General features: G+C 41.3%; 3 pseudogenes; all 3 read right to left on the bottom strand.

The window, feature by feature from the left end:
* Window positions 1-9,685: 9,685 nt before the first annotated feature.
* Window positions 9,686-11,205, bottom strand: LOC122925623 (annotated as a pseudogene).
* A 307-nt stretch (window positions 11,206-11,512) lies between these two features.
* LOC122925622 lies at window positions 11,513-15,772 on the bottom strand (annotated as a pseudogene).
* Window positions 15,773-19,647: 3,875 nt separating this feature from the next.
* On the bottom strand, window positions 19,648-21,140 carry LOC122929398 (annotated as a pseudogene).
* Window positions 21,141-26,177: the final 5,037 nt, after the last annotated feature.

Raw genomic sequence — 26,177 nt, 5'->3', positions numbered from 1 at the left:
GCACTTTTATGAAGTGCCAATTAACAGAGGACGTGACCTTGCGCTGCATTTACCATAACTTTTGCCAGAAAGTGTCGGAAGTTATAGATAAAGTCTATGCCGAATAGATCCACCAGTCTTGATTTATTTCCCACAGAGTGTTTAAAAACAGACCACCCTGTTGCATGTGTTATGCTTTTTCATATTCCAAAGCTTCCAAAAATTGTCCCTTGTTGAGGGCGGATGGTGTTTAAACACACTAGGAGTTAAGAGATTAAAAAAACTAAACAGTGAGGTGACCAAGCGTCCAAAAAATATATTCCTTTACGGGGTAAGAATGCCTGTGCATATGACACGCACAAGCAGTACAGTGTGGATGTGGAAAGAGGTAGGGTAATATGAGGCACTTCCGCATTAGTAGTGGCAACAGAAACAACTTGTCATGGAGCATAGAAAGCATTACATCGGCTGTCTATGGGTAATAGTAGTTGTAGTAATAGTAGAGGTGGATATGTCACGTTAAAGTCGTTATCCCATGAATAATGTACAAAATAAAAAAATCGGACATCATATAGTACATGCTAGTCTCTTTCTAACAAAGCTAGAACCAGCCCTGTACCTCACATGGATCCAGAGATCTCCACATTACTTGCTCTACTAGATTTATATCAAGCTGGCAGCTCAAGGGGAGTGTCCGTGATCTCCCTACCACAGCTCAGGAGGCAGTTGAAAGATGAAACTGAGCATGTGCGGCCATCTCAGCGAGCAGATCAAAGAAATAAGAAATTAGGGGCACTATATAGATAGTTTACTGAATAACTCAGTAGTGATACAAAATTGCATGCAATTAGAAAAGTATTTAGATCTAGGTGCTGGTTTGAAAACTGTAGAATATTTTTCGTGGCACAACCCTTTTAAGTGGTGGCAGTAAGGAATTAGCAGCATGAGGCATTGGCGCAGCAGCCATATTGTACATGTTGGCAGACAGCAGCAGTGGCATGAGGGTAGAAGAAGCAGCCATATGGAACATGATGGTATGCAGGAAACATGATGGCAGGCAGACAGCAACAGTGGCAAGATGGCGCACCATCAGCAAGGCCAGATCTATTCATCGGCCTCACCTGAAGGAGTGTGAAAATCCTCCTGAATCCAGGCTTGATTCATTTTGACAAAAGTGATGTTTTGGACACTGGTGGAGGACAAACTTGATCCATTTGGGTGTCACTATGCGCCCTGCGGTGGTGAAAACCCTCTCCAACATTGGAGGCTGGCCAAGAAAAAATACAGAGAGCATGCTGTGCCAGTTTGGGTCACTGTTTTAGTCTGCCTTCCCAGAAGTCTATGGGGTCAGGGAACAGAGTATGCATTGGAAACAGGCCAGAGCGTAGACGGGAGGTCTCCACTTGCTGATTTGCCATATTCTGACACCGCACGTGAAAAAACTGCTCCATAATGTTGAGGAGACAGAACTGGCTTCTGCTAAGTCTTCTGCTGCTTATGGCTGCAGGGGGTGGGTACATTTTGTGAGGGTGGAGAGGGACCTCCCTTTAAGACACCCTGGCGGCAGATGTCTGCTTGCCGAAAGCTGCGGCAAGCTGCGTACTCCTGATAATGACATAATTTGGCCTCCTTGTTGGAGGGAGGAAAACATTGTGCCATTTTGCTTTCATAGCAAGGGTCTAAAGGCATGACTATCCAGTAATGATCAAACTGCTTGATGTCAATGATACGCTTGTCAGTGCGTAAGCAACTGAGCATAGTTTGCCATTCTGGCCAGCATGCCCGAGGAACCAGTTATTTCTTTCTCCGCCCACCACTGAGGCGATTGGGTGGCATGGCCTGGGTCATCATCTTCCTGCTCGTCCACCAGTGGCAGCTCCTTATCCTCCCCCTTCATGAGAGTTTCTCTTTGTGAGTCCCCAAAAGCTACAGGGAATAAAACACAAAGAGGGCTCTTCCTAGTGTGAATACCGCAGGGGCCACGAGAAAGTAATGGGTAAAGTGCACCCTACCAAATAGTGTTGTGCAGAGCCAGGCACAACACTAGTTAGAAGAGAAGTGTCTTCTGACCGGAAGAGTAATCGGGCTGATGTGTTCGTTAGCCTGGTGCATCCCAAGGAGTCTGGAAATTAAGGTAAGTAAACTGCTGCTCAGGGTGGAGGAAAAATGGTCCGCTGCATTGACAACTCATTAAAAAAATAATAAAAGGAGCTTACGTTAGTATTTTAATGTGTGTGTTTTTTTTTATATATATATATATATATATATATATATATATATATATATATATATATATATATATATATAATCTCTTTTTAATTAAGTTGTCAGTTCAGCGCACATTTTTTCATTCAACTTTGAGCAGCAGTTTACTTACCAAAAGCTACATGGCGGCTGCAAGATACGTTAGCTGTTCTTCCACAGTCATCCCCTGCATGAGGATGACAATGTGAAAGAGACCGTACTGCTCATAGATGTGACCTGACTGCAAAAAGGAAACCAGGAGAAGAAGGAAACTCTTGTTGCAGTAGATGCCATCTTTGTTTGCCCATGGGATGGGGTGAGGCTGCTTCATGTGGTTCAATAGAGCTGTGGTGCCTATGTTTGTAAAAAGTGTTTTATAGGAAATAGCTACACCCACTTGCAGCCACTATGAGGTGCTCTAGTCTGTGAGTGACTCACCCTTCACAATTAAAGAAATGGATATATAACTAGGAGACTGGCACTCTCAAACAAATGGGGTCACACGGTTCTCAAGCAGGTCACAATATTTATTAATAATACATAAAAGGTTAAAAGGCTAAAATAAATTGTGTATAGACCAACAATCTTAATAAAATAACAAATACGCCAAGGTCATAAATTTCCTTAATTTCTATAGGACATTACTTCTATTCCTTCACAATTGACCACCTATAAAGGAAAAAATGGCAAAGGGGAATAATGAGGGTAAAGGATCCTTTTTCTTCTACTTCTTGATAAGAGGAAAAGTCCAATGAAATAAGTATTTCAATTATATTGGGCTTTCAATAAAATGTTCCTTTTTTGTTCGGTATAAACTTTAACAGTTTGGCAGTTGAAATATGCCGAGTAATGACCCACTATGTGGGCTTACCTTTTCTTCATATGTGCCGATCGATTGTTTGAATATATCGGAGCCCCGCTGAGAGCCGGCGTCCCGGCTGTTACTCTGTTCAGCGTCCCACGTGGGTTCAGAGACGCACTCGTCGCTCCGGAAGTGACGTATCGGCACTGAAGGATTCGGTAGTTGTTTCTTTCTTCCGACTCAAGCTGTAATTGTTGCAGCCAGATGAATTTAAAGTGCACTATTTTTCATATGATGTAAAGAGTCTTTTATAAGTAGGTCATATTCAGATCTTTTAGTCAGATCACTGGACACCAATATGGTGTCCAGCGACGAGTGCGTCTCTGAACCCACGTGGGACGCTGAACAGAGTAACAGCCGGGACGCCGGCTCTCAGCGGGGCTCCGATATATTCAAACAATCGATCGGCACATATGAAGAAAAGGTAAGCCCACATAGTGGGTCATTACTCGGCATATTTCAACTGCCAAACTGTTAAAGTTTATACCGAACATAAAAAGGAACATTTTATTGAAAGCCCAATATAATTAAAATACTTATTTCATCGGACTTTTCCTCTTATCAAGAAGTAGAAGAAAAAGGATCCTTTACCCTCATTATTCCCCTTTGCCATTTTTTCCTTTATAGGTGCTCAATTGTGAAGGAATAGAAGTAATGTCCTATAGAAATTAAGGAAATTTATGACCTTGGCGTATTTGTTATTTTATTAAGATTGTTGGTCTATACACAATTTATTTTAGCCTTTTAACCTTTTATGTATTATTAATAAATATTGTGACCTGCTTGAGAACCGTGTGACCCCATTTGTTTGAGAGTGCCAGTCTACTAGTTATATATCCGTGCCTATGTTTGTGTTTGGCTGCCCATGTCTTATAAAACTCTTGCATTGCTTGCACAGGGCGTTGATTCTGTCTTCCAGAAAGCATGGACAAAAACTGCCAAATGGGAGATACTCATGCAGAGCTAGAAACAGACGTTTTTGTATTAGGCTCAAAACATGCCAGAGCTAACTCGCCCACCGTGTTAGTGGCATCAACAGTTCCTGAAGTAGATGTGGCAGTTCTTTGCCTCTGCTCTTTATTGTGGCCACTGTCACCACCCTCCTACTCTGATGTTACCTCCTTTTCCTCAGCACCCTGATCTGGCTCCAAGAGCCTGTCCAACACACAATCATGATTGGGCTCTTTGGCCCATCTCACGACTCCCTGCTCAGCATTTGCCCCAACTGCCACCGTCAATACTGTGGGTACTGGTGCCACAATTACCATCACCACCACAGCTATGTACAGGATCACCACCTCCTCCTCAGTGTAGTCCAAACGCTGAATTCTCTGACATGTCTTCAACGGGGAGACTCTCTTGACTGTCTACCATAGGGCATGGTGAGGTTTTCTTGCCTCTTCTTAGGAAAAAAAAAAGGTGTCCACTAGGAAGGGGCAGTGAAGACTAAGAGGACTCCACTGAAAGGTTTCTCTGTGGCTGCAAGGAGGAGGTGCAGAAGGAATGTTGTGACCCTGGCTCCAAGGCACGGTGTCAGATTTAGAAGTCGCCACCATATCGCCCTGCTGCAATTGAGAGGAGTGAGCCATCCAATCCACAAGCTCATCCTCTTTCTCCTCAATGATGTTACGCCTTTCTGAAGCCAGGGAGAATTGCGACTGACTATTACTACTTCTGGCCAGATAGCTGGTGCTGCTACTACCCACATTATAGCTTTGAGAGGACAAGGCCTGCCCTTGGGTCTTTTGTTTGGAACCCTTTAGTATTCCTGACATTTGACCCAATGTACACAATCACACAAAGTATTGAACGGGTTTCATGTCTGTTTTCTGGAACTTAAAGACACAGAGGTGCAATTAGATGTCCTTCCCTTTCTAAAAACACACTGAAGACACTGCTACTGACAAGTTACTTTAGAAATAATGCAGGATCTGTGGCAATAATGGACTTGGGCCTATTGTCTTAAGTGAAAAAAAAAAATCTTTCTACAGTGTAAAACAAAAGTTGTCAACCTACTATGACATTATTCCACCCCTTCCCCATCACCAACACTTGAACTGTCTGGAGATGCCCTGTCACAGATTTAGGATTACTATTTAAGATGTTTTAACTCGGAGATTTTTTCCCCCCACTAAAGATGCCCTGTAAAATAGTTTGGCCTACTATTTTGGGTGTTTTCAGTTAGATTCAAAACACTTTCCTCTGTATTGTAAAATGGTAAAATATGTGTTGCACACTTGTATTGCTATTTTTCACAAAAAACATGAACTGTCTGGAGATGCCCAGTCACAAATTTTGGACTAGCATTTCCAGTGTTTTCACTCTAAGATTTAAAACGCTACCCTGTGGATTGTAAAACATGTGTTATACACTTGCTATTTTCAGGAAAACAAAAATCTTTGAATTGTGTGGAGATACTCTGTCCCAGTTTTCGTACTATTATTTTAGGTGTTTTCACTAAGAGTTAAAAAGCTACTCTGTAGCTTGTAAAACATGTGTTGCACACTTGTATTGCTATTTTTCTCAAAACAAAAATACCCCTTGAATTGTGTTTTCACTGAGTTAAAACTCTAACCTCGAATTGTAGAAAATGAGTTTTAAAGTTATATTGAGCTTATTCCTCCCACACCAACACCTGAGAAAAACAAAAAATGTTTTTCTACAATCAAAATGATGTTTCAATAGCGTTCCACCCCGTTTCACTTAAGTATGGCAGCGGTATCTTAGCAGGACTGCTCACACTGCTGCGTTAAATAAATGCACTACAACTTGAGTGATACTGCACACTTGCCACCCTAGTTACAGTGTGGGTAATACCTAATTACAGATATACACGTGAAATGATGGTGGCCTCTGTTTACCTTTTTATGATGCAGGGCCTTTGTTGCCCATGTGTGTCTCCTCTGTAGGTATTTTCCAGCTTGCACTATTGCAGATCAGATGTTATAGACATCAGCTCTCGCGCCGGCCGGTGGTGGGATGCTGTGCAAAAAACTAAGAAGTTATTGGCTCGCGCTCACGGAGCACCTAGTGATGTCACTCCTGCAACTACGGATGGTTGCAGGTGCCAAAATTCCTTCGCCACGTTTCAGACCGCTGTCCTTCCTCAGGGAGATATGCATGGCTTACTTCGGTGTCCTCTTTATACGCGCTCACCGGTACATACTGCTGTTTAACTCCTTTGTGTCTGCTATATAGTGTGATATATCCAGGGTTACATGTTGATTTATGCAAAGGCAAACTATTCTATTTCGGTATTTAGGCCACTGGGTGCCAAAGAGTATCCATTTAGTTTCAGATTTGGACATTTCCTTAATGAAATCGCCTCCCCTTTCGTTTCTCCTCACTACTTCTATTCCACAAAATGTTGAGCCAGCGAAGTTTCCTGCATGTTTTTCTTTATAATATTTTGTTTATATGAACCTTCACTGTTCATTATTTGCTTCTGGACTTTGTTATTGCCAGATTTTTCACATCCTGCTCATCTTTTGCAAGGGTAAAAACCACTTAGATGGTTTTCTGTTTTACCATCTTTTGTAATCTTGTTACTTATTGTTATACATTTGATTGTAGACGCCACCATATTCCCTATATTTTTAGCTTTTCGGTATATCAATCTTGGTTCTGCGGGAATCAGTTCGCCAATTGTTTTATCTTCTTTAAGAATATCCCAATACTTTTTAATAATTTTCATGATGCTTGGCTGGTGTATGGTACAATAATTGGGGGGATTTGTGCTGTTTCCTCAGTTTTTTTGTTCTTTCCGACTCCCTTTCCTCCAGCATTGTTTGTCTATTTAATCGACCTATTTCTATCCTATGTTTTATTATTATTTTTTCTTTTGATTCATTTGCATTAATTATGCTTTTTTTTTTTTTTTTTTTCCTCTTTTTTTTTTTTCCTCTTTTTTTTTTTTTCTTTGTGGCAAGGGGCAGCTTTTCATTGCAATAAAGCTATTAGCATCAGTTGGCTTATTCAAAGTCTTGGTGCATATTTTATCTCCCTCAAAGTATATTGTAAGATCTAAAAAGTGCATTTCTTGTTTGCTGTAACTGAAAATGTATTTCTGTTCAAATTGAGAAAAAAAAAAAGAGAAATGTTTTTGCAGATAGCTGCTTTTGAAGTTCTTCAGCAGCTGTGTCATAAGGCAGTAACTACAGCTAGAAGGCACTGCCAGGCACTTCAAGCCTCAGCTCCTCATGCCTCATTCCCTGCTTAAAAGCTTCCCCCTGCCTTTCCCTATTCTACAAAATTCTTCTTTCTAGCCTTTCCCTTCACTGTTACTGATACTAGAATAGAAGCTTGATTGTGAATATACACTGTCCCTCATTCACAGCCCAACACAGAATTAAGTTTAGCACATTCTGCAAGGACACCTCCCTATCTACAGCAGCACTTATTGGCTCATCTAGGCTGTCCGTCAGTCTATGAGCCAATCATGGCAAGCCCCCCCCACTTTCTCTCAGGGTCATGTGAACATACTTCTTCCTACCTCATGATTTTCCCCTTCTGACATGTGTCATAAAATGGCACTGTGCGCCGTTTTACTAGATTCATCTGAAGCCAACCTAAGGATCTTCAGGTTTATCTGGTGGACAAATTTTTTAAAGTTTGTAACTAACCTAGTTAGTTCGCTCATCTTTAGTGCAGACTAATTATACTTCTCTATTACATGTAGCCATGACCCAAAACAAAAACACACAAAACAGAATAGAATTTCTTTATTTTATTACACCTCTCACAATATACAGTCAGGTCCATAAATATTGGGACATCGACACAATTCTAACATTTTTGGCTTTATACACCACCACAATGGATTTGAAATGAAACAAACAAGATGTGTTTTAACTGCAGACTGGCAGCTTTATTTTTAGGGTATTTGCATCTAAATAAGGTGAACGGTGTAGGAATTACAACAGTTTGCATATGTGCCTCTCATTTTTATTTTTAAGGAACCAAAAGTAATGGGACAGAATAATAATCATAAATCAAACTTTCACTTTTTAATACTTGGTTGAAATTTTTTTGCAGTCAATTACAGCCTGAAGTCTGGACCGCATAGACCTCACCATACGCTGGGTTTCATCCCTGGTGATGCTCTGCCAGGCCTCTACTGCAACTGTCTTAAGTTCCTGCTTGTTCTTCAGACATTTTCCCTTCAGCTTTGTCTTCAGCAAGTGAAATGCATGCTCAGTCGGATTCAGGTCAGGTGATTGACTTGGCCATTGCATAACATTCCATTTCTTTCCCTTTAAAAAAACTCTTTGGTTGCTTTTTGCAGTATGCTTTGGGTCATTGTCCATCTGCACTGTGAATCGCCATCCAATAAGTTCTGAAGCATTTGGCTGAATATGAGCAGATAATATTGCCCAGAACACTTCAGAATTCATCCTGCTGCTTTTGTCTGCAGTCACATCATCAATAAATACAAGAGAACCAGTTCCATTGGCAGCTATACATGCCCATGCCATGATACTACCACCACCATGCTTCACTGATGAGGTGGTATTCTTAGGATCATGAGCAGTTCCTTTTCATCTCCATACTCTTCTCTTCCCATCACTCTGGTACAAGTTGATCTTGGTCTCATCTGTCCATAGGATGTTGTTCTAGAACTGTGAAGGCTTTTCTAGATGTCGTTTGGCAAACTCTAATCTGTCCTTCCTGTTTTTGAGGCTCACCAATGGTTTACATCGTGTAAACGTCAATGATTGTTGACTTTGACACACATACACCTACCTCCTGGAGAGTGTTCTTGATCTGGCCAACTGTTGTGAAGGGTGTTTTCTTCACCAGGGAAAGAATTCTTCGGTCATCCACCACAGTTGCTTTCTGGGGTCTTCTGGGTCTTTTGGTGTTGCTGAGATCACCGATGCGTTCCTTCTTTTTAAGAATATTCCAAACAGTTGTTTTGGCCACACCTAATGTTTTTGCTATCTCTCTGATGGGTTTGTTTTGTTTTTTCAGCCTAATGATGGCTTGCTTCACTGATAGTGACAGCTCTTTAGATCTCATCTTGAGAGTTGACCGCAACAGATTCCAAATGCAAATAGCACACTTGAAATTAACTCTGGACCTTTTATCTGCTCATTGTAATTGGTATAATGAGGAAATAACACACACCTGGCAGATATGCAAACTGTTGTAATTCCTACACCATTCACCTGATTTGGATGTAAATACCCTCAAATTAAATCTTGTTCGTTTGAATTCAAATCCATTGTGGTGGTGTATAGAGCCAAAAATGTTACAATTGTGTTGATGTCCCAATATTTATGGACCTGACTGTATATCTACATAGTTATATACATATTTAACTTAGGTATTTGCTTTATTTCTTTAGTTTTGAATCTAGGCAGAATATTTTACATAATCGCCAAACATTACACATCTTTGATAGGTTTGGTCTTCGCATATGGGATAAAGGTGCCTTTTAGGTTGACTGCAACCTCTCCACTCCCTATAGGTACAATCCTGCTGTCCAGAGCTACACTCCAAAGCATTTCTATGTGGATCCATGGAAGGTCTCTTGTAAGACCACTACAGGTTAAAACTTTATTTAACTTAGAGCAATATAAAATTTCTGTTTAAGTCCTCTCAATGACATCCACCTTCTTCAACAATCATATCTTCATGGTGCTTCAAGACCACTTTTCTGTCTTCATACATCAGCATAGATAATGGGCTCATCTTCACTGGGCTACATGAGGAGCATCTATCTGGATTGTAAAATGTTACCAAACGCTAAAGAAATTAAAGAAAAAATATTATTTTATCAAGAAATGGTAATTTCTTAGGGCAATATATAAATGTAACAGTAAATTTAATTTAATTGTCAAGTAAATGTATAGAAAAAAATAATAATTACCTTTTTAATATAAGCATAGTTGGTTGGCTTGAAGATTGAGCTCAGGGGGATGGGACAGGCTCCTTCACATCTGTATGCATTGAAATACTTGGGATAGATTATCTGGTCTCCCCATCCAATCTTTTCAAAGTCCACAATCATGTCTACTCTTCTGCACAAAGGTCTTCCATCTTCAATAGGTTTGATGGTAAAGTTGGCCATAATCATACCATGCATTGCATTTTTACCTTTTCTTAAATCTCCTAGTACCAGACGTTGGGGTCCTCACATATTTAGAAGACTCGACTGTCTGGATGAGGTTGGGGTATCCATAGAGGTTAGTAGAAGGAGTGTCCTTGATAAAAAAAAAAAAACACCAACACAACTCTTTCCGTTGGCACTTCTGTACAGCTGTTTTCTTGACCATTTTTGGACATTCCCTTGGCCTTCATGTCTTTTTGATAAAATGTTTTTCTTCATGGAAATAGGATTGCATCATTCTATTGATATTGACAATCTTCAAACTCGATCCGCTTTCACTACTAAGGTCAACTTTCATTGACCCCAAAAAGATCTTCTCTTTGCCTTCTTTACTATTATAGTTGTCAAGGGTCACATCTCTGATTCTCTCAGGAGAAGGCTGTATCCTCAACTCTACCAATTGTATTTCATTGTTGCTTGTGACAGAAGACATATCAAAAGAGAAAACCCAGTGATCGGTCAGTTGAGAGCAATCTGAAAGCAATAAAAGAAAATGAATGTCAACAACTGTGCTATATGATCAAAAGTGTTGCCAAATATAATGCATTCAATGGTATATTTATGTAAGGTAGGAATTTATCAACATCTCTTCTACAGGGTACCAATTATGAGACCTAAAACACTTAGCTGTATGTGTCTTCAATAGTTCTAGAAATACCAGGAACAAATCAACATACAAAAATAATCATAATATAAATAAAGACTTCCTTTTGGCAGAGAGGCTTAGAATGGTGTCAGAATCTTGAAAGACTGCGTGTTCCAGTCTGGGTAGATCTGTTGTGTTCCTCCTAGTAAGGACCTGATAGAGCTGCATTATGAAGGGAGAGTACTTCATATTCTGAGAATCTGTGCTTCCATGCAGACTGAATGAATGCAGACTGGATGAATTATTTAAACCAAGGTTTGAATGTTGAAGAGGAATCCTTGTTTGTTTCCCTGGTAGAGAAGAAGGCATTACCAGAACCATGAAGAGGATTGTGAAGTGTATAATGGAGGTCAACCAGGACATATCGAACTTCTCCGAGGATGATATGAGGTCTTGAGGGTTCTCTTAACTTATATATCCATGGATCAAAAGCCTCTATCTTAACACCTTTGACCTTTCATCTATGTAAACACAACAAAGGTCAAGGCCACAATAGACACTTCTTCTATTATGTAAATTAGGCAAGTCGTTAGGCGACATAACTACCTGTTTATACAAGCACATTCTCCTTTAATGTATGTTAAACAGAAAAACAATAAATGACAAAAAGAAAGCATTTAAATCACTAAAACCTCTCCACACTCTATAGGTACGACCCTGCTGTTCAGTGCTATACTCCAAAGCATTTCTGTGTGGATCCATGGAAGGTCTCTTGTAAGACCACTACAGGTTAACACATATTTAAGTTAGAACAATATAACATTTCTGTTAAGTCCTCTCAATGACATCTACATTCTTCAACAATCATATCTTCATGGTGCTTCAAGACCACCTTTCAGTCTTCATAGAAACATAGAATGTGTCGGCAGATAAGAACCATTTGGCCCATCTAGTCTGCCCATTATACTAAATACTATGGATAGCCCCTGGCCCTATCTTATATGAAGGATGGCCTTATGCCTATCCCATGCATGCTTAAACTCCTTCACTGTATTTGCAGCTGCCATTTCTGCAGGAAGGCTATTCCATGCATCCACTACTCTCTCAGTAAAGTAATACTTCCTGATATTACTTTTAAACCTTTGCCCCTCTAATTTAAAACTATGTCCTCTTGTAGCAGTTTTTCTTCTTTTAAATATTCTTTCCTCTTTTACCTTGTTGATTCCCTTTATGTATTTAAAAGTTTCTATCATATCCCCTCTGTCTCGTCTTTCTTCCAAGCTATACATGTTAAGTTCCTTTAATCTTTCCTGGTAAGTTTTATCCTGCAATCCATGTACCAGTTTAGTAGCTCTTCTCTGAACTCTCTCCAAAGTATCAATATCCTTCTGGAGATATGGTCTCCAGTACTGAGCACAATACTCCAAATGAGGTCTCACTAGTGCTCTGTAGAGCGGCATGAGCGCCTCCCTCTTTCTACTGGTAATTCCTCTTGCTATACACCCAAGCATTCTGCTAGCATTTCCTGCTGCTCTGTGACATTGTCTGCCTACCTTTAAGTCTTCTGAAATAATGATCCCTAAATCCCTTTCCTCAGATACTGAGGTTAGGACTGTATCACTGATTTTATATTCTGCTCTTGGGTTTTTACGTCCCAGGTGCATTATCTTGCACTTATCAACATTAAATTTTAGTTGCCAGATTTTTGACCATTCCTCTAGTTTTCCTAAGTCCTTTTCCATTTGGTGTATTCCTCCAGGAACATCAACCCTGTTACAAATCTTTGTATCGTCAGCAAAAAGAGACACCTTACCATTGAGGCCTTCTGCAATTTCGCTGATAAAGATATTAAACAATATGGGTCCCAGAACAGATCCCTGAGGTACCCCACTGGTAACAAGACCTTGGTCGGAATATACTCCATTGACTACAACCCTCTGTTGTCTGTCCCTCAGCCACTGCCTAATCCATTCAACAATATGGGAGTCCAAGCCCAATGACTGCACTTTATTGATAAGCTTTCTATGTGGGACAGTATCAAAAGCCTTACTAAAGTCTAGATAAGCGGTCTACTGCACCTCCTCCATCTATTATTTTAGTCATCCAATCAAAAAAATCAATAAGATTAGTTTGACATGATCTCCCTGAAGTAAACCCATGCTGTTTTTCATCTTTCAATCCATGGGATTTTAGATGGTCCACAATCCTCTCCTTAAGTATGGTTTCCATTAATTTCCCCACTATTGATGTCAGGCTTACTGGCCTATAGTTGCCCGATTCCTCCTTACTACCTTTCTTGTCAATGGGCACAACATTTGCTAATTTCCAATCTTCTGGGACGACTCCTGTTGCCAGTGATTGGTTAAATAAATCTGTTAATGGTTTTGCTAGTTCACCGCTGAGCTCTTTTAATAGCTTTGGGTGTATCCCATCAGGCCCCTGTGACTTATTTGTATTAATTTTAGACAGTTGACTTAGAACCTCTTCCTCTGTAAAGACACATGCGTCAAAAGATTCATTAGTCTTCTTTCCTAACTGAGGTCCTTCTCCTTCATTTTCCTTTGTAAAAGCTGAACAGAAGTATTCATTGAGGCAGTCAGCTAGTTCTTTATTTTCTTCCATATACCTTCCTTCTTTAGTTTTTAATTTGGTAATTCCTTGTTTTAGTTTTCCTTTTTTCATTTATGTATCTGAAGAATGCCTTATCGCCTTTTTTCCCTGACTGAGCTAATTTCTCTTCTGCCCGTGCTTTAGAAGCTCTTATAACTTGTTTGGCCTCTCTCTGCCTAATTTTTTGCTTTTACTGACAAGCCTAATGCAATTTTCTGTTGCCTTCAATAGTGCCACTTTTAAGTAGTCCCATTTCTCCTGGACTCCAATGAAACTGTTCCAGTCTGATAGGGACTCGTGTACCACTAATCTAATTTTAGAAAAGTCAGTTTTTCTAAAACTTTTTTGATTTTGTGTGGTGTGACTCAGTCACTGTACTTATAGTAAACCACACTGAATGGTGATCACTAGATCCCAAGCTTTCCCCTACAGTAATATCAGATACCTAATTCCCATTTGTGAATACTAAATCTAAAATGGCCTCCTTCCGGGTTGGCTCCTCCACTACATGCTGTAGAGATAATCCCAGTAGGGAATTTAGAATATCTGTACTCCTGGCAGAACTAGCTATTTTGGTTTTCCAGTTTACATCTGGAAGATTGAAGTCTCCCATAATGATAACTTCCCCCTTCAATGTCATTTTAGCTATTTCCTCAACTAGTAGATCATCTAATTCTTTGACTTGGCTAGGTGGTCTACATATCACACCTACACGAGTTACCTTATGATTATCAAGCTGCAAGGTAACCCAAACTGACTCCAAATTGTTCTCACTAACTTGTATCAAATTAGATTTTATGCTATCTTTCACATACAGGGCCACCCCTCCCCCTTCTTGCCTACTCTGTCTTTCCTGTATAGAGAGAACCCTGGTATTGATGTATCCCAGTCATTACTCCCCTTGAACCACGTCTCAGTAACAGCCACTACATCTATATTCTCAGATGCCATTTTAGCCTCAAGTTCATTGATCTTATTCCCTAGACTGCGAGCATTTGTAGACAAGACTCTGAGCTTATCATTTCTAAACCTTTGTGCTACTGGCCTCTTCTGGCATTGTTCCGGGGGGCAGTCGGACTGCTGGATTATCACTCTTCATAGATAATGGGCTAATTTTCACTGGGCTACACGAGGAGCAATAAACTCTATCTGGATGGTAAAATCTTACCAAACTCTAAAGAAAAAATATTATTTTATCAAACCTTTTTAATTTCTTATGACAATATAAATGTAACAATACATTTCATAATTGTCAAAAGTATAGAAAAAAGTAATACCTTAATGTTAGCATGGTTAGTTGGCTTGAAGATTGTGCTCAGGGGGATGGGGCAGGCTCCTTCACATCTGTAGGCATTGAACTTCTTGGGATAGATTATCTGGTCTCCCCATCCAATCTTTTTAAAGTCCACAATGATTTCTCCTCTTCTGCATAAAGGTCTTCCATCTTCAATAGGTTTGTTGGTAAAGTTAGCCATGATCATGCCATGCATTGCATTTCTACCTTTCCTAAATCTCCTAGTACTGGAAGCTGGGGTCATCACATATTTAGACGACTCAACTTTCTGGATGAGGTTGGGATATCCTTAGAGAGAGAATGCAACTCTTTCCATCAACAATTCTGTACAGTTGTTTTCCTTGGACATTCCCTTGTCCTTCAGGTCTTCATCATTAGAATGGTTTTTCTGGTAGGGAATAAGATTTTTATCATTCTGGTGATATTGACAGTCTTCAGACTCGATCTGCATTCACTACGAAGGTCAACTTTCATTGACCCGAAAAGGATTTTCTCTTTGCCTTCTTCACTATGATAGATGTCAAGGGTCATATCTTGGATTCTCTTAGAAGAAAGCTGTATCCGCAGTTCTGCCAATTGTATTTCATTGTTGCTTGTGACAGAATATATATTAAAGGATAACCCAATTATTTGTCAATTGAGAGCCACCTGAAAGCAATAAAAGAAAACTAAGTTCAACAACTGTGGTATATGATCAATAATTTTGCCAAATATAATGTATTCAATATTATATTTTTGTAAGGTAGCAATTGGTCAACATCTCCTCTACAGGGTACCAATTATAAGACCTAAAACACTTATCTATAGGTGTCTACAATGGTTATAGAAAAACCAGGAACAATTAATTTTTATATGTTTATCTTAATATAATCAATAAATACTTGCTTTTGGCAGAGAGTCTTAGAATGGTATCAGAATCTTGAAGAACTGAGTGTTCCAGGCTGGATAAATCTGGATTTGATAGAGCTGCATCATGAAAGGAGAGTACTTTATGTTCTGGGAGTCTGTCCTTCCATGTAGACTGGATGAAGTCTTTAAGCCAATGTTTGAATGTTGAAGGGGGATACTTGGTAGAGAAGAAGGCATTCCTAGAACAATGGAGGATTGTGAAGTGTAGAATGGAGGTCAACCAAGACCTATCTACACAGGTATTCTTTAATGTTTCTGAAGAGATGTTGCTAAGAACTTCTCCAAGGATGAGGTCTTGAGGGTTATCTTAACTTTTATATATCTATGGATTAAAAGCTTCTATCTTAACACCTTTGACCTTTCATCTTTGTAAACGCAACAAAGGTCAAGGCCATAATAGACACTTCTTCTATTATATAAATGAGGCAAGTCGTTAGGTGACATAAGTACCTGTTTATTCAAGCAAATTCTCCTTTAATGTCTGTAAAACAGAAACTGTGAGATTGGTTATTGGATGGCTCCACCGGATACCACAGTGGTTTGAGGTGCAACTGCTGTGACTCACCCAGTCAGTAATAAAAAATCTTAGTTACTGTAATAGCAGGCACTCTCTGATTTGGAGTCACATATTGCTTATAATGATGGACACTGCTGATGATGGCTTATCAATATATTGGTATCAGAGGATAAAAAGTATACAAATACTTAGTATGACAATGTAAAGCTGATAAATATTGATAAAATGGATAATAAGCTGTCTCAAATAGAAATAAATAGATGAAAGATAAAAAGAAATTATATAAAAAGAAACCAAAAAAAATAGTAGCTCCAAGTGTCCCTTGATCTGCAGAAAAAATGGTGTACAAAATAGTTAATTACTCTTGCACATATAGTCCTTTCATTGGAGAAAGTAATATAATCTCGATTTGTTATAATATTCGGTGGAAAATTTTCGGGTTGTAGCTGATCTGAATTTATAATTCAAAGTACAGGTCTTAATAGATGCTGGTATAAAGTTGAAATTGTGTTCAATAAAAATACAGAAGACCCTCCTGTCGATTAATACCGTGTCAGAGGCAGTCTGTTAAGGAACATACGTGCAGGGTGAATATTTTCGTGTAGCTTGTGCCTTAACGTGGCGTCCCGCGTCTTTTTCAGCACCTAAAACCGCTTTCCTCTTTTTGTTCTCCCCTACGCAGCTCTTTCAATTGTTGATCGATTGTAGCCTTACCCGGAAGTGGGATGCCGAAGCCTAGTCTGGGTAAGGCTACAATCTATCAACAATTGAAAGAGCTGCGTAGGGGAGAACAAAAAGAGGTAAGCGGTTTTAGGTGCCAAAGAAGACGCGGGACTCCGCATTAAGGCACAAGCTACCTGAAAATATTCACCCTGCACGTAAGTTCCTTAACAGACTCCCTCTGACACGGTATTAATCGACAGGAGGGTCTTCTGTATTTTTATTGAACACAATTCTAATGTTACAGATATGTCAATGGGTTAGAACCAGGTGGGCAACACAGTACCAAACGAGAGACAGAGTGGTCAGAAGAAGAGCCAGGTTCAGAAGTACAGAGAAATCAGTACACAAATGCAGGAACAGGAAAGAAAAAACCTAGCTAGTGAGTGTATGGCCAGTAAGTAGTTTAAATAGAACGCAGAGTCCCGGGATCAGAACCTGAAAGGTCCATTGCCTTGGCGCTCCATTAGTCAGAAACACTAGTACAAAGAAATGGAGCAGCTGAGCAATCAGCCCACTGTTAATCTCCCCCATCACGAACTCCCCCCCCCCCCCACTGCAGGCAGAAACAGAGTATTGCATCCTGTTACTAGGGGTCGCATAACCATGGGGCGTGGCTTACAACCACGTCTCTCTCTGCATGGCTGTGCCAAGGCTAAGGATCTTGCCACTGGAGCCCGGTCAGGTAAGTTTATTATAGTACCGTACCTAGCCTGTTTCCTGTCCTGATCTAGGACTCAGGTCCTTTCTGTCATGCAGAAACTCGAGCTAGTGCAATGTTGAATTCCAGCTAGTTGGAATGTTACAGATAAGGTGGTGTAACAGCAGACCGTTCAGTCACTGCAACTCCAGGACAGCATTCCTCGACACATAAGAGTGGCTGAAATGCAATGATGCTGGGGTGCTGCCTCCCCGCTACTGCAAAAAACATTGACCCAGTAGGCCATAAAAGACAGGTAAACTTCCTGCCCATAACAGCTTCTCCAGGTTCCCACCATAGTGTGCACCTTGCTGCATAGCGAGAATCACAAGGAGCGGCCTACGTTCTCTGCCATGTGAGAGTACCAGGCAGGGATGGCTTTTTGGGAGAAATGCCAGCTATGTATCTTCCAGTGAGGCTGAGTGCACACCATCAGCTCCCTAAAGGCAGCAGACTCTACTAAATGATATGGCAGCGACTGCACCACCGGAAAGTTGGCCAGTTCGGAATTAAGCTTGCGCGCCAGTGGATTGTTTCCTGTACATTCATTCCGTTATCAATGACTGATGATAGAGCAGAGGAGGATGAGCGGGAGAGGCAGATACTGTGGACGACAATGTGATAGATGCAAGAAGTTCCCTATTTGCAGTGTCTAACTTCCTTTAAAAAATTAAGTGACTATATTTCTTAATCATAGATGTTAGGTCAAAGACATTTGAGCATAAGACCGAAAAATTGAGAATATTTGGCAAATAGGTACAATTGGCACCATTCATGTTCATTAACCATTTTTAATTTCTTTCACAATACAGTACTGTTCATGGATGTGGCCTGGTTGCTATAAAGGAGACCACGAGAAGAAGAATACTCTTGTTGCAGTAGATGCCACCTCTGTTTGCCCATAGGATGGGCTGATGATGCTTCATGTGGTTCAACAGAGCTCTGATGCCTATGTTTGCACTTGACTGCCTGTGTCATATATAACTCTTGCAGACCTTGCACAGGGCAATTCTTCTGTCTTCCTTAAAGGCCCTCCATGCCCTTCTTGATAGTAGAATATAAGCTTGATTATGACTGTACAGTCCCTCATTCATAGACCAACACAGAATGATGTTCAGCGTGTTTTCGCAAAGGCACCTTCCTGTCTAGAGAAGCATTGATTGGCTTACCAAGGCTGCATTGTCAGCCTATGAGCCAATCAGTGCAAGTCACCCCCCTACTTCCTCTCAGGGTCATGTGAGCCTCCTTTATCTTCCTACCTCATGATTAGGGATGAGTGAATCAACTTTGGATGAAACATCTGAAGTCGATTTGCATAAAGCTTTGTTCCAAAACTGTACAGAGCAGGAGCTCCGTACAGAATTAGACTGTATTGGCTCAGATGAGCCAAAGTTATTGCTTTGCGAAGTCTCATGAGACTTTGCGTAATAGCTTCGGGAAATGTTTTTTTTACAGTACAAATTAATTTATGAAGTTATTAAGCGAAGTCTTACGAGACTTCACGAAGCAATAACTTTTACTCATCGGAGCCAATACAGTCTAGTACAGTACAGAGCTCCGGCTGTTTTATCCAAAGTTGATTCGCTCATCCCTAATCTTCATGTAAGCGAACCAAAGAAGCTTCAGGTTTATCTGGTGGATGAATTTTGGAACGTTTGTAATGAACCGGGTTAGTTACGAACTGATTTGCTCATCTTTAGTGCAGACTAATTGTACTTCTCTATTACAAATAGCCACAACCCAAAACAAAAGCACACAAAACAGAATTGCAAATATTTTTTTATTTATTACACCTCTCACAATATACAATATATATCTACATAGTTATATACATATCACCTTTAGGAATATTTATTTCTTTAGTTTTGACTCTAGGCAGAATATTTTGCATAGTCACCAAACATAACACATTTTTGATATGTTTGGTCTTTGCATATGGGATAAAGGTGCCTTTTAGGTTGACTGCAACCTTTTCCAGCCCCTATAGGTACAACCCTGCTCTCCTTGCTACACTCCAAAGCATTTCTGTGTGGATCCATGGAAGGTCTTTTGTAAGACCACTACAGGTTAAAACATATTTAAGTTAGAACAATATAAAATTTCTGTTAAGTCCTCTCAATGACATCCACATTCTTCAACAATCATGTCTTCATGGTGCTTCAAGACCACTTTTCCATCTTCATACATCAGCAAAGATAATGGGCTCATCTTCACTGGGCTACACAAGGAGCAATCAACCTATCTGCATGGTAAAATTTTACCAAACTCTAAAGAAATGAAAGAAAAAATATTATTTTATCAAGAAATGGTAATTTCTTATGACACTATAAATGTAACAGTAAATTTAATATTTGTCAAGCAAATATATAGGAACAAACCTTAACATAGGCATGGTTGGTTGGCTTGAAGATTGTGCTCAGGGGGATCGGACAGGCTCCTTCTCATCTGTATGCATTAAACTTCTTTGGAAAGATTATCTGGTCTCCCCATCCAATCTTTTCAAAGTCCACAATCATGTCTACTCTTCTGCACAAAGGTCTTCCATGATCAATAGGTTTTATGGTAAAGTTGGCCATAATGATGCCATGCATTGCATTTCTACCTTTCCTAAATCTCCTAGTACCAGAAGCTGGGGTCATCACATATTTAGATGACTCTACTGTCTGGATGAGGTTCGGGTATCCATAGAGGTTAGTAGAAGGAGCGTCCTTGATAAAAACCACCAACACAACTTTTTCCGTTGACACTTCTGTACAGTTGTTTTCTTAATTATCCTTGGACATTCCCTTGGCCTTCATGTCTTTTTGATTATTAGAATGTTTTTCTTCATGGAAATAGAATTGCATAATTCTAGTGATATTCACAATCTTCAAACTCGATCCGCTTTCACTACTAAGGTCAATTTTCATTGACCCCAAAAAGATCTTCTCTTTGCCTTCTTTACTATTATAGATGTCAAGGGTCACGTCTCTGATTCTCTCAGAAGAAGGCTGTATCCTCAACTCTGCCAACTGTATTTCATTGTTGTTTGTGACAGAAGACATATCAAAAGATAACACCCAGTAATCGGTCAGTTGAGAGCAATCTGGAAGCAATAAAAGAAAACTATGGTCAAAAACTGCTATATGATCAATAGTTTTGCCAAATATAATGCATTCAATGTTATATTTATGTAAGGTAAGAATTGGTCAACATCTCTTCTACAGTGTACCGATTTTGAGACCTAAAACACTTAGGTGAGACATATGTGTCTCCAATGGTTCTAGAAAAATTAGGAACAAATAAACATACAAAAATGATCATATAATCAATAAAGACTTACTTTTGGCAGAGAGGCTTAGAATGGTGTCCGAATCTTGAAGGCCAGCGTTTTCCAGTCTGGATAGATCTGTTATGTTCCTCATGGTGAGGACCTGATAGAGCTGCATCATGAAGGGAGAGTACTTCATATTCTGAGAGTCTGTGCTTTCATGCAGACTGGATGAATTCTTTAATCCAAGGTTTGAGTTTTGAAGAGGAATCCTTGTTTGTTTCCCTGGTAGATAGGAAGGCATTCCCAGAACCATGGAGAGGATTGTGAAGTGTAGACTGGAGGTCAACCATGACATATCTACACAGGTATTCTGTAATGTTTCTCAAGAGATGTTGCTAAGAACTTCTCCAAGAATGATATGAGGTCTTGAGGGTTCTCTTAAGTTATATATCCATGGATCAAAAGCCTCTATCTTAACACCTTTGACCTTTCATCTATGTAAACACAACAAAGGTCAAGGCCACAATAGACACTTCTTCTATTATGTAAATGTGGCAAGTCATTAGGCGACATAAGTGCCTGTTTATACATGCAAATTCTCTTTTAATGTCTGAAAAACAGAAACTCTGTTTGAGAATCCAAAAGTAAAGGTTTTTATGAAGTGCACACGGCTAATAAGATTTCGCTTTTGCAATAATGATGTCCTAATATGTTAAATTTGAATTAAATCTATTTATCCCTCTATACTTAATTTATCTTTCTAATCTATCTATATCTATCTATCTCATCTATCTGTCATGTCTTTCTATCCATATCTACCTAAATATCGATCTTTTCATTTTATCTATTTTTCTATCTCTCATATCGGTGTGTGTGTGTGTGTGTGTGTGTGTATATGTATGTATGTGTGTGTGTGTGTGTGTGTGTATATATATATATATATATATATGAGATGGCAGCACCGTCACAGATAAAAAATGGATGAAGGGTGCAAAAAAGCCCAGTGTGGATATAAGCCAATCCAATAAGATGCAAGCGATGAAAAGAAGGGCAGCACTCCAATAAATAAAAATGAAAAAACTTTATTTACCCATAAGGCTGTAGCGACGTTTCGGCTCTTACACAGGAGCCTTCCTCAAGGCTCCTGTGTAAGAGCCGAAACGTTGCTACAGCCTTATGGGTAAATAAAGTTTTTTCTTTTTTATTGGAGTGCTGCCCTTCTTTTCATCGCATATATATATATATATATATATCTCTTTCTTATCCATCTATCTTTCTGATCTATCTTCATCTGTCTATCTATCTCTCTCTTTTTGTATTCATCTTTGTTTCTTATCTATTATCTATCTACATTTATCTTTCTTGTATTTCTATCTATCTATCTATTATCTTTCCTATCTATGTTTCTTTCTTTATATCTTTCTCTCTGTGATCTATCTATCTTTCTATCTCATGAGTACTCACCAACTTTGTAGACCTGTTTACATGAATATTAGGAATAAGCGAATCGACTTTGGATGAAACATCTAAAGTCGATTTGCATAATACTTTCTATGAATATTATAAAAAAGTCAAAGATTTGAGCAGCTCTCACCTGCCGAGGATTCCACTGTGTAGCACGGAACAACTCCTTCCCCCGAATCAGGAGAAATACGAAGTATGAAGAAAAAAAGGGATTTTGTCCAGCTTGTAGTTGTGGTAATCCAAAGGCTTTTATTCAATAATCACGTGAATATAAAATCCAGGTACAAGAAAGCAGGTCTACATGTTTCGGGCACAATTCAATTTTAGCCCTTACTCATGACAAATTTCAAATACACTGTGAGTTGTTCTTATAGGGAGGAGGGAGAGGCTCCCACACCTGAAGCAATCAGGCCGAGAGTCAATCCCTCCTCTCCACAAGTGTGCACATAGGTAAAAACATACCAAAATTAGATAATACAGTCTGTATAAAACAAAGGTTTAAAGGAATAGAGCAAACAAGGAAGGAAGAGGAAGAAAAGAGAAAAAACATTTTTTTAGTAAATAAATAAAAAGCTGAATGTACAATTAATACTGTAGAATGAGATCCAACCACAAGGCCTGAATAAAAGGCTGGATCTCATTCTACAGTATTAATTGTACATCCAGCTTTTTATTTATTTACAAAAAAATAATAATTCTCTTTTCTTCCTCTTCCTTCCCCGTTTGCTCTGTTCCTTTAAACCTTTGTTTTATGCAGACTATATTATTGTCATGGAACCATGAACCAGACGTACAACAAGAGATAAGTGGAAATAAGAAGGCTTTATTGAAAATCAAGCTGTAAGGCAAAAGTCCAAACGGATGGCTAAACCGAAGCAGGGTCTTGCGAAGCCAGAGGTCAGGAACCAGAAGGGTAGTCAGACGAAGCCAGGATCAGGAACCAGCAGGGTAGTCAGACGAAGCCTGGATCAGGAACCAGAAGGGTAGCCAGACGAAGCCAGGATCAGGAACCAGAAGCAGCAGCAGTCTTAGAAGCATGTGAACACAGGAGGACCAAGCAAGGAACTGAAGCCACAGACCTCCTATATATATGAGCTAGGCATCCAGCTCCTCCCAGTGGGAAGGAGAAGCCGCAGGGTGGGAGGCTACAAGAAACCCAGAAACCACGATGGCCGCCAGCACATGTCAAACGAAGGAGAACAGCAAGAAGGTAAGACCATGACAGTACCTCCCCCTCAAGGGCCCCGCCTCCGCGGAGTAAAGAACGGTTTCTGAGGGAAGCGTGCGTGGAAGGCTCGGAGCAAGGCAGGAGCATGGACATCTGCGGAGGGAACCCAGGAACGCTCCTCTGGACCATAACCACGCCAATGGACCAAAAACTGCACCCGACCGCGGACCAGGCGTGAGTCCAGGATATTGCTCACCTCATACTCCTCACGATTGCCCACTTGGACCGGACGAGGCCGAGGAACCGAGGAAGTGAAACGATTACACACCAGTGGCTTCAACAGGGAGACATGAAACACGTTGGAGATCCGCATGCCAGGAGGAAGCGCAAGGGCATAGGCTACCGGGTTTACCCTGCGAAGCACTCGGAAGGGACCAACAAAGCGAGGCGCCAGCTTGGGAGTGGGCACTCGAAGGTTGAGGTTGCGGGTGGACAACCATACGCGGTCTCCGACCTGGTAGGAAGGAGCGGGCGCTTGTCTGCGATCAGCCTGGAGTCTCTGGCGCTGCGCAGAGATCTCAAGGGACCTCTGGATCTGTACCCAAGAAGCACGTAGGACGGAAAGGTGATCCTCCACAGCCGGAATATCCTGGGGAGAGAATACCTCCGGTAACACGGCAGGTTGGAACCCATAATTGGCCATGAAGGGAGACGTCCCAGAGGAAGAGTTCACCGCCGTGTTCCTGGCAAACTCAGCCCAAGGCAGGAGGTCAACCCAATTGTCTTGGTGATCGGAGACATAGCAACGAAGGAATTGCTCCAAGGCCTGATTGGATCGTTCTGCGGCCCCATTGGACTGAGGGTGGTAGGCCGAGGAGAAAGAGAGATGAATCCCCAACTGGGAGCAAAAGGCGCGCCAGAACCTGGACACAAACTGACTCCCCCGATCCGACACAATCTCCTTGGGCAAACCGTGCAACCGGAAGACCTCCCAGGAAAAAATCGAGGCCAACTCTTGTGCAGAGGGTAACTTCTTGAGAGGAACACAGTGGCACATTTTGGAAAACCGATCCACAATCATGAGAATGACCGTATGGCCTCGGGATGCAGGGAGGTCCACAATGAAATCCATCCCCAGGTGTGACCATGGACGCTCCCCGGTGGCTATGGGTTGCAAAAGGCCCAACGGAAGGTGCCGAGGGGACTTACTCTGGGCACAAACGGAGCATGCCGCTACATATGCGGCGATGTCGGAACGTAGAGAAGGCCACTAGAACAGACGTGAAACAGCCCAGGACAGCTGATTCTTTCCAGGATGCCCCGCGGCCTTGGAGTTATGGTAGGTTCGCAACAACAGAGTGCGCAACTCCTCAGGCACAAAACATCTGCCGTTGGGTCTCCCAGAGGGAGCACCAGATTGAGCCGCCAAAATCTGCTCACCCAGGGGAGAGGTCAGGCTGGTGCGAATGGCGGCCAGGATCTGATTCGGAGGTATGACCGAAGTCGGAATCGACTCCTCCCCGGACAGCTCGGAGTACTGCCGTGATAAAGCATCCGCTCTGATGTTCTTGGAACCGGGTAGGTTGGAGACCACGTAATTAAAACGTGACAAGAACAGAGCCCATCTGGCCTGACGTGGTGTCAATCTCTTGGCCTCAGAGAGGTAGGTCAGATTCTTGTGGTCCGTCAGGATGAGAACCGGAACCACCGAGCCCTCGAGCAAGTGCCTCCATTCTTTAAGGGCCTGCACGATGGCCAATAACTCCCTGTCACCAATCTGATAGTTGCACTCCGCGGAAGACAGTTTCCGGGAGTAAAACCCACAAGGAAGCAGAGGACCCTCTGGTGTTCTACGCTGAGACAGAAGGGCGCCTACTCCCGTCTCAGACGCGTCCACCTCGAGGACAAAAGGCAACCCAGGGTTGGGATGCGACAGAATCGGAGCCGACACAAAGGCGGACTTTAGAGCCTCAAAAGCTCGGATGGCCTCGAGCGGCCAGACCTGGGGATTACTGCCCTTCCTGGTCAGATCCGTGAGAGGCTTGGCTAGCATGGAAAAGTCCCTGATGAACTTCCGATAATAATTGGCGAAGCCCAAAAAGCGCTGCAGGGCACGAAGACCACTGGGCTGGGGCCACTGTAAGACAGCCGAAACCTTCTCAGGATCCATGGAGAACCCCTCAGCGGAAATGATGTAACCTAAGAAGGTTACCTGGGATCGGTGAAATTCGCATTTCTCAAGCTTACCGAACAGCTTGTTCTCTCGTAACCGTTGCAACACTCGTCTGACATCCAGAATGTGGGCCTCCATGGATTCAGAATATACCAAGATGTCATCCAAATAGACCACCACACACTGCTGCAACAGGTCACGGAAAACATCGTTGATGAATTCCTGGAAGACTGCGGGCGCATTGCACAACCCAAAGGGCATAACCAAGGATTCATAATGACCGGTCCTGGTGTTAAACGCGGTCTTCCACTCATCGCCCGCCTTGATCCTTACCAGGTTATATGCCGCCCTCAGGTCGAGTTTGGTAAAGACCGTGGCCCCTTTGAGGCGATCGAACAGCTCGGAAATCAAGGGTATCGGGTAAGCGTTCTTGATCGTGATGCGATTGAGACCCCTGTAATCGATGCAAGGCCTCAACTCACCGCCCTTCTTTTTCACAAAGAAAAATCCAGCCCCTGCCGGGGACGAGGATTTGCGAATGTGTCCGCGTGAAAGCGCCTCCCTCACGTACTCCTCCATGGCCTCAT

This window comes from Bufo gargarizans, chromosome 2, assembly GCF_014858855.1.
Source record: "Bufo gargarizans isolate SCDJY-AF-19 chromosome 2, ASM1485885v1, whole genome shotgun sequence".
Lineage (NCBI taxonomy): Eukaryota > Metazoa > Chordata > Amphibia > Anura > Bufonidae > Bufo > Bufo gargarizans.
Note: the sequence above shows the minus strand (reverse complement) of the source record. Positions and strands in the feature narration are given on the sequence as shown.